Source organism: Thamnophis sirtalis, unplaced genomic scaffold (genome assembly GCF_051295495.1).
Source record: "Thamnophis sirtalis isolate CommonGarterSnake01/CBP01778 unplaced genomic scaffold, rThaSir2_p1.2 scaffold_5, whole genome shotgun sequence".
Taxonomy (NCBI): Eukaryota; Metazoa; Chordata; class Lepidosauria; order Squamata; family Natricidae; genus Thamnophis; species Thamnophis sirtalis.
The window spans coordinates 87,595,379-87,607,885 of record NW_028261385.1 but is presented as its reverse complement, the minus strand read 5'-3'; the positions used below and the strand labels follow the sequence as shown (position 1 = coordinate 87,607,885).

Genomic DNA, 12,507 nt, shown 5'->3' with positions numbered 1-12,507 from the left:
TGCATTCCCCAAGTTTCTCTCTCCTTAGCCTTTCCAAGGTCCATCAAGGTGAGTTACAAGTAACCTCAAACTTCATAAAACTGCATGTAGAACTTAAGAGTACCTCTGTCGAGACCACAACTTAAGACTGTGTGGCTAAGAGTGAATATCCTGAGCACCATGAAGGAATACATAGAATACATTTCTGAAAGAAAATTCCATTGAATATGTCTTCTTTAAATATTATATAATGTAACCCCATATAATTTTAACAGTTTAAGACTCAGAGGGATGAGAGTCTTGACAATGATTTTACAATTCAATATTCATATTCACAATATAGCAGAAGAAGGGGAAAAAAGATTTCTTAGAAGAAAAGCTTCTAAACTCTATCAGGGTAGTTCTGGCAATGCTTCTGTGCTCCACCTTAATATTGCTCTTTTGAGAAGCCCTTCACAGGTGTATTAGCAACAGATAAAACCTGTATCATTCTTAATCTGCTTTGACAGAAACAAGAAGGTCCACCCAAGACATGTTTCCTAGACTGAGTCTTTCTCAGCCTTAGGAAAAAGAAAAAAAAAGTGTTGTGAAACTGAAGCTGAACTTTGCTCCTGCTAACATACAGAATAAATAGGGGAGGGCAAAAAAAGGGGGGGGGGAGATAAGGAGGAAATCTGAAAAATGAGAAGAAAGCAAAGCCTCAGATTGCTGAGTCAATAGTAATGCAAGGGAAGTGTAAAAGTTTTCTTTACAGCAAAACACACACCAGACTTTCTGTGTTTTCTGGTGATCCAAGAAAAATTAGGGGAGGAACTGTTGAGAAAAGTTCCGAACCCAAATTAAGAATTCATCTTCAGAGATTCTTTTCAACAACTAAGTTCAGTCAGAAGTAAATCACGTCAGAAAAACTTTATATAACATAATAAAAGATAAATAAATAGGCATGGATCGGGGCCCACAATGCTCCCCTTTCTAAGTTTAATAATGCAAAAAAAATGGCAAAGGGCAAAACGACAGTCCCCTCTAAATTAAATAAATAAAGTACAAAAAGGATAAAGAATTTGGAGCTCCTCTTTTTGATCTGATGTCCTTCAATTCTATTGGTCTACAAATCCGTAATTCCTAAGAAGCATAACCGATGACCAGCAAAGATTGAGAAATTTTTGTCAAAGAGGCTCTGGGATCTTAGACAGGGGTGGGGTAGGAAGCCTTAAGAACACACAAGAATGGGAACAAGCCAGGAATTCTGATCTGCCTTTAGGGGACGAGTTGTCCCTCCAGGCTTACTTTTGAGGAAGCACATCCAGGATTATCTAAAAGACATTCTGTCAACACAGTCTTAAGGCCCAAAGATGGTGGTGGTGGTCTTCTTCTTCCTCTTCCTTCTTCTTCCAAGAGGGAACTGGACTTTCTCACTTTCCTTTGCAGGCATTTTGCTTCTCATCCAAGAAGCTTCTTCAGGTCCCAGAGCTGAAGAAGCTTCTTGGATGAGAAGTGAAACCTCTTCAAAGAAAAACCAGAAAAGTCCAGTTGCCTCTTGGAAGGAAAAAAAAGTCCCTTTGGGATAACCAAGACCTGGATGACTGAGAATCTCCATAGACGCGCGTCTTAAGGTGCGACCAGGGTCTCCTACTTGGTTGTGGGGGGTGGGTGGGTTGGACTAGATGACCTACAAGTCCCTTCCAACTCTCTTAATCTCTTAAAACCCCGATCGAATGTCAAGATTTTCCCACAACCGCGAGGCAAACGCCCGAGGTGGCCCGCCGTATTTCCCTGGGCCTTCAGCGAAGCTTCGCTGCGAGGATAAAAGGCTACTCGGTCGGGCGCCTCTCTCCGTTCTTCGCCTCTCGGTAACGCCAGCGGGATTACTTGCGAGTAAGGCAGCAAGAACAAAGGGAGGAAAGCGATCGGAGCAAAGGGAAGGGAAGGGAAGGAAAGGAGGAAGGCCACCCCGAAGCTTTAGCGGCAACCCGGGGCGCTGCGCTCTCCTTGGCGCACGCGCGTCCTCGCCAAAGCTAGAAGCCGCGGAGACTTACCCAGCTGGACCGGAGAAGCGGCGGCAGCGGCTGTTTTGCGCGGCGCCGGGAGAGATCAGGCAAGAAAGAACCCCCGTGCTCGCCACCGCTGCCGCTCTTGCTCCACCTTCGCACAAGCTCCTCCCACCCGGGTCAAGTGGGCGGGCAAAGAAAAGCAGCTGCTCCGCCTCCCTTTCAGGGAAAGACCCCCATACACACTTCTCTCTCTCTCTCTCTCTCCCTCCCTCCCTCTCTCCCTCTCTTTCTCTCTCTCTTCCCAAAGGGAACACTCGCTTGGCTTCTCCTCCCGCGTCCGCGTCCCGACCCGAGTCTTGCAGGTGCACGTCTGAATCGGCGAAACCGACTTGCTACGGCCCCTTCTCTCTCCTGGGATTTACTGTCGGCCAAAAAATTAGCTTCAACCGTTGGAATCGCGAAGTTGTTACAAAGCTATAAATCGGGGTGGCTGGGGGAGTGATGTGCAAATCTGAGACCTAAATTCAACAACCACCTCCGTGTTTTAACTGTTATTATTTTTATTTTATCTGTTATTGATTATCCGTTCTTATTTTATTGTTTTATTGTAGGATTTTTAACTGGATAGTCCTTGAAGTTTTTTTTTTTTAAATTGTTCTGGTCTCTGGTCCTTGACTGCAATAAACTTTATTTGATTTGATTTGAAACTCCGTGTTTTCGAAAAAAGGTGAGAAGCAAGATGTTAAAATATAGGCTTGGCGCAATGGATCAGCAGGGCTGATGCAGGGAATCCTGAATCCCGGGGAATCCTCAAACATCTCAGGCAGTGGTGAAATTCAATTTTTTTTACTACCGGCTGTGTGGGCGTGGCTTGGTGGGCGTGGCAGGGGAAAGGACACTGCAAAATCCCCATTCCTACCCCACTCCTGGGGGAAGGATATTGCAGAATCTCCATTCCCTGCCCACTTCTGGGTAAGGATACCACAAAGTTTCCATTCCCACACCACTCGGGCCAGTCAGAGGTGGTATTTGCCGGTTCTCTGAACTACTCAAAATTTCTGCTACAGAACCTGCTCATTTTCATTCCTGATCTCGGGACCATAGAAGAGAAGATCTGTGGCTCATGACTGAATTGTGGGGTTGTTATATAGTGCTCTCTGAGCTTGGTTGTTTGTTTGAAGGCGTTTTATTACCCAACTAGGTAATTAATTGGATAAGTAGTTGGGTAATGAAGCGTCTGCAAGCAAACACAGCGGCTACAATTCTGTATTCTGTATCCCAAGGACGAATCTGATGAGCATAACAGGAGTCTGTTCCACTGCAGTCTGTCCATTCAAAAGTTATTTAAGAAACATGGACGGTTAACTCTATTGCAATCGTTATTTTTCTACCTGGTGGTAGTTTTCCTTAGTTCTTGGGATTTTTCCCCAATAACCTATTCAATTGATGTGTGAACCTAATCAATAACCATTTTAACAGCGAAAGGACACACAAGACCAGAAAGGTTACGTTTCCTTCATCTTTCATTCATACATCCTCCCCCCCCCCCCGAAGGGTCAAGGCAGCATAAAAAAACACTCTATTTGATCCCCAAACAAGCTGTGTTTTATAGGTCAGGGGAAGAGAGTGGAACTCAGTGGTGAAATTCATTTTTTTTGACTATCCGTTCTGTGGGCTTGGCTTGGCAGGGGAAGGGTATTGCAAAATCTCCATTCCCACCCCACTCTGGGGCCAGCCAGTTCTCCAAACTACTCAAAATTTTCACTACCGGTTCTCCAGAACCTGCTGAATTTCACCCCTTGTGTAACTGATCCAAATTGTCCAGGAGATAAATAACTGAATGGGGAAATCTTCCTGGTTAAATGTATCTGAGCAAACCATGATGACATGTGTGGGCATGTTGCCAACAAATACAGTCATTGTCTGCTTGCATCCCAATAGCTGAGGTGAGGACAGGAATGATGACATTTGCATGACTACATATATCATCCTTTATACATATAAAACCAGGATTCTTGAGTCTCTGCTCCAAGTCTAATCCATTAACCAATAACAATGATTCATGTCTGTTAGATTTCTGGAATGTGTACATCCAGCAAGCAATTATTATTAGAGTTAAGTATGGTGGTGTTACAGTAGCCAGGAAACTGCAATGCAATTTCAGAATAGTATTAGGCTGCCAAGATACCAGTTCTGTTATAGGAAACACACACTTTCCATGGTGAGCTGGCTTTACACCAGGAAGAAAGACAAGTGGCTCTTCCCGCAGCAGCATCCAAGGTCCCCTCCCTCCCTGGAGCTGTTTGCAAACAGGAGTCACAATTAGGAGGGTTCAGAGGACAGGGATCGTCTCCCCATCTCCCCAAGTGGTTGTCTACTCACCTAAAACATGCTTTCAAATGAAGGTATGCAGAAGCTGAGATGAGTGATGGAACTCACCTTAGCACACCATGCTAGGACTCAAACCACTGGAGCAAAAACCATTTTCAGCCTAATTAAACCACTGAGCCACCGCCCCTCTAGTAAGCAATAAAATCACTTTGACTGATTCATTAGGAATTAGTCCATATTTCAGAAACAGCCTTTCCCTATGCTGAGTTGTAGTGCTCTCCTCCACCCATCCTTGTAAGGAGGAGTGGGATGCTACAGGTTCTCCTGGGTTCGGGAGAACTGTAGCTAATATTATGGCCAGTTCAGAGAACCTCCAAATCCCATTCCTGATTGGCTCCTCCCCTCCCAGGACTCTCCACGCAGACCGTTTTGGATGTGAGGTAAGTGCAGGGTCTGTGCGGAAGCTCGGGGAGAGGGAAAAACGGGCCTCCCAGAAGTTCTGGAAGGCCAGAAACAGGCCTGTTTCTGGCCTCTGGAGTCTTGGGGAAGTAATTTTTGTCTATCTACTATACCCAAAGGAAATTTGACTTTCCTGGTACTGATCTTTTATCTTGCCTCTTGTTTCAGGTGATGGCCGCCACCTGACTTTCTTCAAGGTAATAAGTGGCAAAGTAACTGTGAGAAGGAACTTAAAAGTCCTAGTGAGTGATCACTTAAAATAAATATTAGCCAACAGTGTGCAGCCGCTGCCAAAAAAGCCAATGCAATCCTAAGCTGCATTAATAGAGGGATAGAATCAAAGTCACGTGAAGTTCTGGTACTTCTGTACAAAGCCTTAGTAAGACCACACTTGGAATACTGTATTCACTTCTGGTCACGACAATATAAAAAAGATGTTGAGACTTTGGAAAGAGCACAGAGAGGAGAACAAGAATGATTAGGGGGCTGCAGGCTAAAACACACGAAGAATGGTTACAGGAACTGGGTATGCCTATTCTAATAAAAAGAAGGACTAGGGGAGACATGACAGCAGTGTTTCAATATTTGAGGGCCCATATTCCAAGATGTGGGAGTCAAACTATTTTCCAAAGCATCAAAAGATAAGACAAGAAACAATGATTAGAAACTAACCAAGGAGAGAATCAACCTAGAACTAAGGAGAAATTTCCCAATGATGAAAGCAATATATCAATGGAATAGCTTGCCTCCAGAAATTGTGGATGCCCCATCACTGGGAGCTTTCAAAAGTGCGAAGCCGTTACCATGACAACTCCACTGCGCTGTACAGTAGAAGCCATTTTAAGACACAACAGGCTGTATCTTAACAGAACACTCCCCCCCCCCGAGGGGTGTTAGAGGTATCTTACCCCCACAGTATTTTTTTTTCCAGAGAGTAAATTATCTGTGTATCAAGTTTGGTTGAAATTGCTTGAAATTGCTAGATAGATAGATAGATAGATAGATAGATAGATAGATAGATAGATAGATAGATAGATAGATAGATAATTCTGTTCTAAAAGTATATTTTAAGTGAACAGTTTTGTAGAATATTACATAAACTGCCAGAGAAAGGGAAATGAATGAATGACTGAATAAATTAAAATTAAAGGTATAACAAATAATGAAAGCTATAGCCAGCTATATGATTTTATACTGAAATCTTGCATAATCAGTTTTGAGTACTGTATCATTGTACATGAAATAGCTATCTGATGATCAAAATGGTTAAGCAAAGCTTGCCATCTAATGGTGAAGTACTGAAAGTACAGCAAAAAACTAAGGGCATGTACTACTGTACAACTCAAATGCTGTCCTGATAAATTTCTATAAATCCAAGTAAGTTTTTATTAATAAAAATACAAGTAACATTCTTCTTCATATTTATTACTCCATGAATTGTAATTTTTCAAAATAAATGACGGCAACTAGCTGACTTTGTCTAATCTTGAAAAATCTTAGCAGGGTTAAGAGACAGCTGTTAAGTGAATTTTACTCCATTTTACAACCTTTATTGCCACAGTTGTTAAGTGAATCACTGCAGTTGATAAGTTAGTAACATGGTTGTGAAGTGACTCTGACTTCCACATTGACTTTACTTGTCAGAAGGTTGCAAAAGTTGATCACATATAAAGAGCCGAGGTGGCGCAGTGGTTTAATGCAGCACTGCAGGCTACTTCAGCTGACTGCAGTTCTGCAGTTCGGCTGTTCAAATCTCACCGGCTCAGGGTCGACTCAGCCTTCCATCCTTCCGAGGTGGGTAAAATGAGGACCCGCATTGTTGTTGGGGGCAATATGCTGACTCTGTAAACCGCTTAGAGAGGGCTGAAAGCCCTATGAAGCGGTATATAAGTCTAACTGCTATTGCTATCACATGACCCTGGGACACTGTGACCGTCATAAATGAGTCAGTTGCCAAGCATCTGAATTTTGATCACATGACCATGGGGAGGAGGCTGCAACCATCCTAAGTGTGAAAAACGGTCGTGTCACTTTTTTCAGTGCTGTTGTAACTTTGAACGATCACTAAATGAATAGTTGTAAATTGATGACTATCTGTACTTCTCTGTATCTCTTTTTTGACATTGGTCCTTTAGTAACCTGGATCTGGGAATCCTAGATAATCTTAATTCCATAGAACAAATACATTTTTGAAAGCCATAATTAGAAAGGAATGGGGAATTTCTAAAGTTATCAACAATGTAACAGGCACAATTCATTAGCTGTCTACAGCAATCACACAATGTACAAAGAAGACTACAACAATAATAAATGGTCCTATTTAAACTATCTGCTTCCAACTATAGAATGGGTGAAAAGCAATTTTGTTGCTGCAGAGATAGAAAACGGAACATGCAATGAAACTCACAAACACACACAGAATTACTTGAATCACATTGTTGTTTCTATATACAGGGAAAGCTTATGCACCAGAGACAAATTCCTTGTGTGTCCAATAAAGAATATTCTGTTCTGTTCTGTTCTGTTCTGTTCTGTTTTGTTCTATTCTATTCTATTCTATTCTAGTCTAGTCTAGTCTAGTCTAGTCTAGTCTAGTCTAGTCTAGTCTAGTCTAGTCTAGTTTAGTCTTGGCATGCTTAGCCATTAAACTGATATAGGTAGTCTTTTATATTTTGGACTGCAGCTATCATTGTAGTAGCCTCAGCTAGTTAGAGGGGAAACAGCAGAGAAAACCTGGAAGTTGTCATTAACAATGCACCATCCCCATGGCCTCGTGATCAGAATTCTGGCACTTAGCAACCAGCAATTATTTATGACACTTGCACTATCCAAAGGTCATGTGCCCCATTTATAATCTTCCTAGCTGGCTTCTGACAAGCAAAATTAATGGGGGAAACCAGATTTGCTTAACGGCTGCATGACTCACATAACAATTTCATGATTCACTTAACAACTGAAACTGTGGCAAGAAAGAACATAAAATGGGGCAAAACTCAATTTAAAAAAGATCTCACTTAGCAACATAATTGTTGGGCTCAATTGTGGTTGTAACTTGAGGACTACTTGTACAAATGAAACTACAAGCAAGAGAGTTTGGTGTAGTGGTTAAGGAATCAGGCTAGAAACTGGGAGACTGTGAGTTCTAGTTCTACCTTAGGCATAAAATTAGCTCAGTCACCTTAGATCAGTCACCATCTCTCAGCCCTAGGAAGAAGGCAATGGCAAATCACTTCTGAAATCTTGCCAAGAAAACTGCAAGGACAAGTCCAGGCAGCTGGCAGAGGTGAAAAATTATCTTGAAGGCATACACAAATTGCATTAGTACAAAGCTTACTATGGTCACTAATGTATGAGCTCTGTATATACTTTACATCTTTTATTTGAAATCACAGTTGAATTCCCTCTTCAGAAGAGTGGCTAACTAAAAACGAGGAGTATGCATCAATAGGAAACATAACTTGACATAGTCTTGACATAGAATTTAGTTCACCTTGATCCATGAAATATCATCCATGAAATATCACTTTAAATAAAAACTTAAACAACATCCAACATTGAGTTTCTCTTAATGCAAGGCTTTAATATATTGCTTTATGTGTTAGTTTGTTAAATAAGAGTGAAAATTTCAGATTAGATAACTACCATTTTATTAGTTAATTCTGTTCTGGATGGCTGCTTCTCATGAGGAGACCACAGGGCAGTGATTTTCTTTGGGTTTAAACGCCACAAGATGATGGCATGAGTCATTTTGATCAGTTGCAGTAGAACCTTTTAAAGGACACTTAAGTTCACTTTCTAATCAGTTTTAGAAATGGTCTATTTCCAAATTTGCCTATTTGTCTTAGAGCTATTAGAGACTTTCGGAAGGATAAATCGAAAAGTCTTTGTGGCAGTGGTGAAATTCATTTTTTTTTACTATCAGTTCTGGGTGTGGCTTGGTGGGCGTGGCAGGGGAAGGATACTGCAAATCTCCACTCCCACCCCACTCGGGGGCCAGACAAAGGAGGTATTTGTTAGTTCTCCAAACTACTCAAAATTTCCACTACTGGTTCTCCAGAACCTGTCAGAACCTGTTGAATTTCACCCCTGCTTCATGGGATGAGTTTGTCTCCAAAGAAAAAAATAATTAGAGGAACTTACAGAATTTGAAACAAACAACAAAAAGGTAAACAAGATTTTGATCGGAAAATGTTATAAATAGATTAAGGGTCCAGATAAATTTGGAACAGTGGCTTTTTCTATAACATTTCGGAATTAACTTTAAAAAAATAAACAACTTCTGTGGGAAACTGTCAGATGCAAGGAATCAAGCTCAAACACTAGGAGTTAGTTCAAAATGGTTTCTTTATTGATGTTGACCTAATACAAGAAATCTTGTCAGATTAAAGCAACTACAGTCTCTGCATAACTATTAGATATATCCTATGAATTGCTGAGATATGGAGGTCCACCTTTGACCTCTTCCTGTGTATCAAAGATTCTAGGCTATATTTGCTCTTTACTCTCTGTAAAAGACCGTCTCTCTCCCCCGAGACTCTGGATTACATTCTACCATAGAGACAGGTTTATTTTGGCTACCTTCAGTATTATATGTGATAATAAAAATAAGTTAATGACTTTAGAAACTGGACGCTAGAGGGGACTAAAGATTCTGGGCAGAAAAAAAAACCACAAGCCTGTTCTTGATGTCAGTTAATACTGAGACTTACAAAATGATGCAAAACATTGTAACATCGGAAACATTAGAGGAGATCTTGGAAGAATAGAACCAGAAGTTAGTAAGTATAGTATCAACAGGGTCAATAATGACATCGGCTTCTATGGATAGAGAAGATGTAGAAGATGTTAAGGAAGGAATACTAGGTGTGGAATATATTTTATCTGACAAGACAAAGAAAGTACCAAAAGTAGAACTACAAATGACAGACCAAGAGAATGATGTAGTTGACCTGAGATGATAGTTGATGCTGCTTATCTATTTGGCTCCAACTAGTTCATATTTCTCATGGTTGCAATGTCCCAGGGTCATGTGATCACCTTTTATGACCTTCTGACAAGCAATGTCAATGGCGGGGGGGGGGGGACCAAATTCATTTAACAACCATGTTGCTAGTTTAACAACTGCAGTGACGCACTTAACAATTGTGGCAAAAAAAGTTATAATATGGGGCAAAACTTACTTAACAAAGGCTTCGCTTAGCAAGAGGAATTTTGGGCGTAATTGTGTTTGTAAGTCAAGGGCTGCCTGTATGCCTTAAAAGATTTGGGAAAAAATTGCTTGGAAATGCATGGAAAAAGTCAGCCACTGTTGCTTTGATCAGGAAACATGCTTCTATGCTTCTATGCTATGATTGAGCAATCCCCGCAATATTAGTCCCTCTATCAGAATTCCACATGCTGTTGGGGATCTCAAACACTGTACATTTCAGGACCTTCTGTGACAAAAATGGTTTCAGAGAGGCTTTTCATCTTTTATCTTCACGGGATCCAAAATGAATCAAATGGACTGTTTCCCCCCAAATTGGGAACATGATGCACAACAACGTTGGCTGCTCTGAAATTTAACTGTTCACATAGAATACATGTATTTCCTAGCCAAATAGGCAAAGTGATAGTAGCATTTCCTTCATCATTGTGCTAATGTGCTTTTGCATCCCAAATTTTGGGAGTAACAATTTTTTGGGGCAATTTTGTCTAGATTTCACTTGGGCACCACTTCAGTTGATGGTACTGTTCCAGCTCTTCATTTATTTGCCATGTGTATCTTCTTTCGATTGTGCAGAGGTAAAGCAATATAGTGCTGATTTATATAGTAACTCTGTTTAAAAAAAGAAAATGAAGGACTCTTCCCTGAATCAGAGATTTGTTAGCTCTTCTCCTTCTCCTTCTCCTCCTCCTCCCCTCCTCCAGATGATGATGATGATGATGATGATGATGATGATGATGATGATGATTATTATTATTATTATACAATTGTATCACAGCAGCCAGTTGTTTCGCCGGATTTGGCATTGGTTACTAGTCGGGCCCCACCCAGGGGCCTAGGACGTCGTAACGTATTTTCGTAATATGCGTGCAGATCCAAGCAGTGCGGCTTTTTGCATTTGACTGATGGTGATTTTGTCAATTTTTAACTGTTTTAAATGTAATTCCAGTGCTTTTGGTATAGCACCCAATGTGCCAATTACCACTGGAATTATCACTGCTGGTTTGTGCCATAGTCGTTGAATTTCGATTTTTAAGTCCTGGTATCTTGCGATTTTTTCATGTTCTTTCTCGGCGACCCTGCTATCACCTGGTATTGCGATGTCTATGATTGTTACCTTATTTTTCTCAACCAGTGTGATGTCTGGTGTATTATGCGCCAGTATTTTGTCGGTTTGTATACGGAAATCCCACAAGATCTTGACCATCTGATTTTCGGTGACTTTTTCATGCTGATGTTCCCACCAGTTTGTTGCGGTTTTAATATTATAATTTTTGCACAAATTCCAATGGATCATTTGTGCTACTGAATTGTGCTGCAATTTATAATCAGTCTGCGCGATTTTTTTACAGCAGCTGAGTATGTGATCAACAGTTTCATCAGCTTCTTTGCAAAGTCTGCATTTGGCATCATCAGAGGATTTTTCGATTTTGGCCTTAATGGCATTTGTGCGGATAGCTTGTTCTTGCGCAGCCAGGATTAGTGACTCTGTTTCTTTCTTTAATGTACCTGTTGTTAACCATAACCAAGTTTGTTCACTGTCCACTTTATCTTTTATTTTTTCCAGAAATTGGCCATGCAGTGCTTTGTTATGCCAACTCTCCATTCTTGATTTTATCACATCTTTTCTGTATTCTTGTTTCGTCTGTTGGGCCTTCAGTAGATTTTTGTTCTTTACTTCGATTAATAGATATTCTTGACTTTCTTTTAAATAATCAGCCAGTGCATGTTTTTCTTCTTCAACTGTTTGCTTCACTTGTAATAATCCTCTGCCACCTGATTTTCGGGGCAGGTGTAGTCTATCAGTATCACCACGTGGATGTAAACTGTAGTGCATTGTCATTAGTTTCCTGGTTTTTCGGTCCAAAATGTCCAAATCAGCTTGTGTCCAGTTAACTATACCAGCTGTGTATCTTATAACTGGTATTGCCCAGGTATTTATGGCCTTGATTGTATTTCCACCACTCAATTTAGATTTCAAAATTTTCCTAACTCTGTTGGTGTACTCTCGCCTGACAATAGTTTTTACTTCTCCATGCTTGATGTTATCCAACTGCAGAATGCCTAAGTATTTGTAGGCTTCATTTTCGTTGCATTTAATTAATTGGCCATTGGGCATTTCAATTCCCTCACATGCAGTGATTTTGCCCCTTTTTATGGATACAGTGGCGCATTTTTCCATGCCAAACTGCATTGAAATATCGGTGCTGAATACTCGGACTGTGTTTGTCAATGATTGGATTTCTATTTCTGACTTTCCATAGAGTTTCAAATCATCCATATATAGTAAATGCGAAATTTTTTCAGCTTCTTTGGCTGTTTGGTAGCCTAATTTCATTTTTGTAAAGATTACTGATAGTGGGATCATTGCGATGATGAAGAGAAGAGGTGAAAGTGAATCACCCTGGAAAATTCCTCGCTTGATATTAACCATTCCGTAGATCTCATTCCCTACTGCCAACTCAGTTCTCCATTGTTTCATCGCCTTTTCAGTAAAGGATGTAATATTTTTGCTAATGCCAGTTGTTTCTAAGCATTTTA

General features: G+C 40.7%; 1 protein-coding gene across 1 annotated transcript in view; it reads right to left on the bottom strand.

Annotated features, from left to right (window-relative positions):
• Window positions 1-2,126, bottom strand: part of ACO1 (aconitase 1) — a 70,039-nt gene extending 67,913 nt beyond the window's left edge. The window contains exon 1 of the mRNA XM_087716144.1: window positions 2,016-2,126. The gene's annotated coding sequence lies outside the window, so the exon portion shown is untranslated. The remainder of the gene's footprint in view (window positions 1-2,015) is intronic.
• Between the last annotated feature and the right edge of the window lie 10,381 nt (window positions 2,127-12,507).